Below are 6,600 nucleotides of genomic sequence, written 5' to 3' on the forward strand. Positions count from 1 at the left end.
AAGTCCTTTTTCAGATATGTGGGGAGCCGGAGGAAAAGCAGGGGCAACATTGGACCCCTACTGAACCAGATGGGGCAACTGACAACTGACACCCAGGAAAAAGCCAACCTATTAAATAGGTACTTTGCGTCGGTCTTTCATCAGTCCCATGGGACGCCCATGCCCGCTACAGGGCCGGGAAGTCCGGGTGAGGGTGATCCCCTGCCCTCCTTTAATGCTGACTTTCTGAAGGAACATCTTGAGAAGCTGGATACCTTCAAGTCAGCTGGCCCTGACAATCTTCACCCCAGGGTACTCAAGGAGCTGGCGAGCATCATAGCCCAGCTATGTTGGCTAGCACTATGGAAGAAAGAGACTTGGGGGTCATCTTTGACCACAAGATGAACATGAGCCTGCAATGCGATGCGGCAGCTAGTAAAGCGACCAAAACTCTGGTTTGCATCCATAGATGCTTCTCAAGCAAATCCCGGGACGTCATTCTCCCCTTGTACTCGGCCTTAGTGAGGCTGCAGCTGGAGTACTGTGTCCAGTTTTGGGCTCCACAATTCAAAAAGGATGTGGAGAAGCTTGAGAGAGTCCAGAGAAGAGCCACGCGCATGATCAGAGGTCAGGGAAGCAGACCCTACGATGACAGGCTGAGAGCCCTGGGGCTCTTTAGCCTGGAAAAGCGCAGGCTCAGGGGTGATCTGATGGCCACCTACAAGTTTATCAGGGGTGACCACCAGCATCTGGGGGAACGTTTGTTCACCAGAGCGCCCCAAGGGATGACGAGGTCGAATGGTCACAAACTACTTCAAGATCGTTTCAGGCTGGACATAAGGAAGAATTTCTTTACTGTCCGAGCCCCCAAGGTCTGGAACAGCCTGCCACCGGAGGTGGTTCAAGCGCCTTCATTGAACACCTTCAAGATGAAACTGGATGCTTATCTTGCTGGGATCCTATGACCCCAGTTGACTTCCTGCCCTTTGGGCGGGGGGCTGGACTCGATGATCTTCCGAGGTCCCTTCCAGCCCTGATGTCTATGAAATCTATGAAATAACAAGAAGAGTTTCTACAAGTATGTCAGCAAGAGGAGGATCAGGGAAATGTGGGTCCCTTGCTGAATGGAGGAGGCAACTTAGTGACAGAGGATGCAGAAAAGGCTGAAGTACTCAATGCCTTAAAAAATAAGCTGGCAGCACAGTTTGGGGAGGAGGTGAGCAGCCAACAGTGGCAAAAGAACAGGTAAGGGTCTATTAAGAAAAGCTGGATGTGTACAAGTCCAGGGGCCAGACAGGATGCACCTGAGGGTGCTGAGGCCAATGTGATTGCAGAGGTGCTGGCCATCATCACTGAAAACTGATGGTAATTGGGAAAGGTCCTGGGAAATTGAGAAAGGGCAAATATAAGGGAAGGAGGAGGATCGAGGGAACTACAGTCTGGTCAACCTCACCTCAGTCCCTGGAAAAATGGAGCAGGTCCTCAAGGAATCCATTTCTAAGCACTTGGAGGAGAAGGTGATTTAGGAACAGTCACTGAATTCACCAAGGGCAAGTCATGCCTGACCAACCCGATTGCCTTCTATGAGGAGATGACTGGTTCTGTGGATGTGAGACCAGTGGACATAATGTACCTTGACTTCAGCAAGGCTTTTGATACAGCGTTCCACAGCATTCTCGCAAGCTAGCTAAGGAAGTATGGGTTGGATGACTGGACGTAAAGTGGGTAGAAAACTGGCCAGATCAGGCTCAGAAGGTAGTAGTCAATGGCTCGATGTCTAGTTGGTAGCTGATATCAAGTGGAGTGTCCCAGGGGTCGATTCTAAGGCCAGTTTTAATATCTTCATCAGTAACCTGGAAGGTGGCATAGATTGCACCCTCAGCAAGTTTGCAGATGACACCAAGTTGGAGGGTGGTAGTAGATATGCTGGAGGGTACAGCTAGGATTCAGAGAAACTGATCCAATTGTCCAATTTGTTAAAAGAAATCTACTGTGGTTCAATAAGGACAAATGCAAGTCCTACACATAGGACGGAACAATCCTATGCACCGCTGGGGACCAACTGGCTAAAGAGCAGCTCTGCAGAAAACAACCTGGTGGTTACAGGTTGCTGAATACGAGCCAATAGTGTACCTTTGTTGTGAAGAAGGCTAAGGACATACTGCATTAGTAGAAGCGTTGCCACCAGATTAAGGGAAGTGATTCTTCCTCTCTTCATCAGTGGTGAGGCCACATCTGGAGTACTGTGTCCAGTTTTGGGCCCCCCACTACAGAAAGGATGTGGACAAATTGGAAAGTCCAACAGAAGGCAACAAAAATGGTTAGCATCCTGTGGCACATGACTTATGAGCAAAGGCTGAGGAAAGTTGGCTTATTTAGTCTGGAGACAAGAAGACCGAGGGGGATTTAATAGCCACCTTCAGCTACCTGAAGAGTGGTTCCACAGAGGATGGAGCTGGACTCTCAGCAGTGGCAGGTAACAGAACAAGGAGCAACCGTCTGAAGTTGCAGCAAGGGAAGTTTAGGTTAGATATTAGGAAGAACTTTTTTTTCACTGGGAGGGTAGTAAATCACTGGCACAGGTTACGCAAAGAGGCTGTGGAATCTCCATCCTTGGGGGTTTTTTAAACCCGGCTAGAGAGAGCCTTGGCTGGGATAATATATTTGAGGACAGTCCTGTTTTGAGAAGGGGGTTGGACTAAATAACCTCCTGAGGTCCCTTTCTATGATTCTATTAAAATGTCATATAAAAATCCTTCACTGAGCCTTGCGTGGCCCCCACTTGAAGTCAGTACTGTTCCCATTTTACAGATGAAGAAAATGAGACAGCAGGGCTACATGACCTGGAGTGTCAGAGCTGGGCAGAGCTAGAAATAGATGGTGCTCCTGGCTTTCTTCTGGTTTCATGCTCGTATCTGTGTTTGAGCAGGTGCCAGACTAGGGATGTGCAAGGCTTTTGGGATGGAGCCTGCCCTTCTGTTCTGTGTTGCTAAAGCTAGTGCAATGAGGTCCTAATCTGAGACTAAGGCTCCTCCATGCTATGGTAAAACATGTAACAAACAGGGTAAGTGTTTGAGGGAGTCAGGTTTCATAGAATCTAGTGACTCATGAGTGTCAGTGTGACTGCTCACCATTTGGCTCACCAGGTATATGAGTCCCAGCTCGGAGTCCTTTGACTTGCAGGGCCATGCCCATTGATTCTTCTCGCCAACTCCTGCCCTTGAGACATAGCAACTTCTTGTTCATGCTCTGAGCCTTAATGTAAGGGAGGGGTCCTGAGTTTTTCTCCCTAGCAGTTTTTGCATTTAAGAGCCATTGGATAAAATGGGTAGGCAGCAGCAGGGGCAGTGCAAGGGCAGGCCCATTCCCATGAACCACCAATAGGTGCATCCCATGCCGCACAGCCTTTGAAGCTGGGTAGCCCCATGCTCTGGTGTGAGCCTATGCTACTGCAGTCACTGGAGCTGCCACCAGAGCAGAAAGAGTTGGGGAAAGGTAAGACTCCTCCCTCCTGCCATTTCCTAGTGGAAGGCACTCTGCCCAGGGCACTGAGGGAGCTTGCTGTGCCTCTAGGGGGAATAGTTCCATTCTTGGGGTCTCTTGGAGTATGGCCAGCCAAGAATTTAATCTCTTTCTCTGTCCATATCTGTACAGCTCATAACACAGCAATGCCCCTAGGTGTACTCTGCTGCCAGGCATCATCCTGATCTGCACATCTACACCAAGAGAAGACCTCAGGGTAAGCAGTATTCTCAAGCAAGCTGAACACATTTAAAACTGTGCATCCTAAGGGAGGGCCATGCTGGTTTTAGCACACCTTTTCAAACCAACTGCAAATGAAGGGGAAGCAGGCATTCCTTTATGAATCCTCTCCTGTTAGGGGCTGGAGGAGTCTTCTGCCCCCTCAGGACAGACTGTTGGTATTGGGATGTGGCACATCTCACCTCTGTCGTTCCTGGGAACATGCTCTATTGGCTGGTTGCTGGTGGCCAAGGTATTTGCACCACTGGGTACACGATCACAGTCAGGTTGGGAAGCAGGGGATGTTTCCAAGCAGGTCAGTGTGGGGAAGCTGAACTGTGAGAAGTCTTCAGATCCCATAAAATTACCTTTACAATTTTCTTCAAGAACTAAAATTCACTATAGAAGTGCACAGAGTATTGATATAGTAGTATATAAATATATATAGCATGTAGTAATATATTATACTATATGTAATCATATAATACCTTAATGCCTATTATAGGCTACAGTTTATTTCTCTCTCTCCACTAAACCCTTCTGTAGCAAATGTTACGGTGTAGAGTGCATCTCTGCTGAGGGCTGCAAAACCCTGTATGTAACAGACCCTATCAAGGCACAGCAGCGTTCTGCCTGATCATTTGTATTCCTGCTGCTGATAAAGGAGATGGGACAGGTGAGTCCTTTGTCCTCTGCTCTCCTCCAGCTTCTTAACACCCTCTCTCTCCTGCCTTTGTTTCTCATCTCAGCTGAGTTAAGGCCTCTTCCTTACTTTAGCTTATGAGGCCTCCACCATGAGGTGCTAATCATTAAGTTGCACTCAGTCAGGATTGTTTGCCCCTGGATAAGGATAAAGAGTGAGATCCTTGTCCCTTCAGTCAACTACAGAGCTCCTATAAGCAGGGACAGTTCTCGCTGCAGTCCTTGCCCTGAAGAGGTTCTAGTACACAAAGAATGAAACTGATGCCAGCCAATACCTGATAAGTAAAAATAATATTCAACAGGAGCTGATGAGCTCCTCAGGCATTGGCCTGGACACTGTAATGCTCTCTTCCAGACCTATTGCCATTATATGGATGACTGCATAAGGAAGCCTCATTACTAGTCCCTGCTGATATTAAAAACTATTTACATCATGCTTAATGATCTAAGTTGGATGCTTCTGATCAGCTGCTCTAGTATGCAGATAACAGTTCTGCTCTGTTCAGGAGACACATGGCTTCAGATGTCTGAGAGTCCGTTTTTATCTGATGTTTCCATTTCCTTCAGTTGCTCTATGCTCTAGGCCCTATTTCTGCAACACTTCAGGACTAATGACATGAGTTGCCAAACTTTCAGTCCGCGCTCTGAGCTCCTGCCGCGTTCCTTGAGGCTCTCTGCTGGGCTCCAGTCTGATATGGACTGTTTACTCTTCATGATGAGTTTATGTTGATGATCTTTTGCACTAGCTGCTGTCATTTAGTATTTGCATTTGGTTACTTATGCAAGTGAAGTTCATGTTGAAATTATACCCTTGATATTTAAGGCTCCGAGACCTGCATTGGTTGTAAATTATGAACCATGTTTACCTTCTCTCCATGCAGCCCTCACTTACTGCCAAATATGCTAGGCTTTGTTCCCTAATTTTCATCAACTATAATGAAATTCTTAGCTCCCTGCTATTTGCAGTATGCTCCACTGTCTTGCAATACTGTCTCCCGTAAGTACTGCATGGCTATCCCATATCAGCAAGCTGCTTTACTGTTTTCATGCATAGGTTGCTCTAAAGCACTGATTTATGTAATTGTTGTGTTTCATATTAATTGCTAAAGCAGCTGCTGCCAGCACCTGCATGCTAGCTTGCCCTAAAAAGAGTGAGAATCAAAAAAAGATGACACCTACAATCAGCACTTACTGGTGTTACAGCTGACATGATGGGAGACCCAAGATTTAGCTTTTGAAACAACTGATGACATCTTGAGAAAGGGGTTTATCAATTATCATGGTGGCCTCATCCTTCAAAATGGATACTGAGGAAGTTGTGCTCTGCACTTAACAACTAGCAGATGCTTGCATTATTAAAGCAGAATTCACAGCCCAAAATGAAATTAGGGACTGACGTGACTTCTTGAGCTGCAGGACAGGGTCCTGTCCCTAGCAATCTCCTTCTGCCCCGAACACACACTTTACGGGTCTGCCTGTTTTCCCAGCAGTCTTCCACCCTGCCTCTAGTAGGACTGCTGCACCTGTGATGATCCAGGGAATGTGTGAGTGGGGATTTGTTAGGGGAATAATAAAGCAAGATTTGTTAGGGAATATCTTTTACCAAACCAGCTACCATCAATTACAATCTATCTGTAGAGGGTCACAACTTGAAAGACGTTCTCAACTCATTCCCTTCTTTCAAACAACTCCATTATAAGCAAACTTCAGTGATCAGACAGAATGTGACCTAGCAACAAATGCAGCGCTTGCCCAACCATCTCCACATCACCATGATCAGTGCACTAAAACCACCAGCCTTGGTGAATCCTAAAAATACCTCTGGCAATGTGTGATATACCTTGTCCAATGCACTGACTGCCCTCATGGAAATAATGTGGGTGCAACTAAACCACCCCTTTGCTTCAGAAGAAACTCAAAGAAAATGACAAAAGGAAACGGTCACCAGTGGGGGTGCATTTTTTTCATGGTACAGCCACTCCATTGCTGACTTCAGTCATTGTATACCAGGGAAACATGGTGCCTTCAGAAGATGTGTCTGGGAACAGTCAACACTTCAGTGGACACCAAGTCACAGACAATGCGGACAGTTGCCTAGTGGCTCCCTCTTATTTCTGCCTATGCTGACCTCTCTGCTCCACAGGTGATACCTGGCCTCTCTCCCTTTTTGGGAAAGAG

The 6,600-nt window shown here is 47.0% G+C and overlaps 1 long non-coding RNA gene across 3 annotated transcripts in view; it reads left to right on the forward strand.

Moving 5' to 3' along the window:
* LOC112550890 overlaps positions 1-6,600 on the forward strand; it is a 22,738-nt gene that overhangs the window by 9,764 nt on the left and 6,374 nt on the right. For 2 of the 3 annotated variants that reach the window (XR_003094956.1, XR_003094958.1), the window contains exons 3-4: positions 3,634-3,718; positions 4,267-4,396. This is a non-coding gene — a long non-coding RNA (uncharacterized LOC112550890). The remainder of the gene's footprint in view (positions 1-3,633; positions 3,719-4,266; positions 4,397-6,600) is intronic. The other variant, XR_003094955.1, reaches the window with a different exon arrangement.

The sequence above is a fragment of the Alligator sinensis genome, unplaced genomic scaffold (assembly GCF_000455745.1).
Source record: "Alligator sinensis unplaced genomic scaffold, ASM45574v1 scaffold147_1, whole genome shotgun sequence".
NCBI classification, from domain to species: Eukaryota; Metazoa; Chordata; order Crocodylia; family Alligatoridae; genus Alligator; species Alligator sinensis.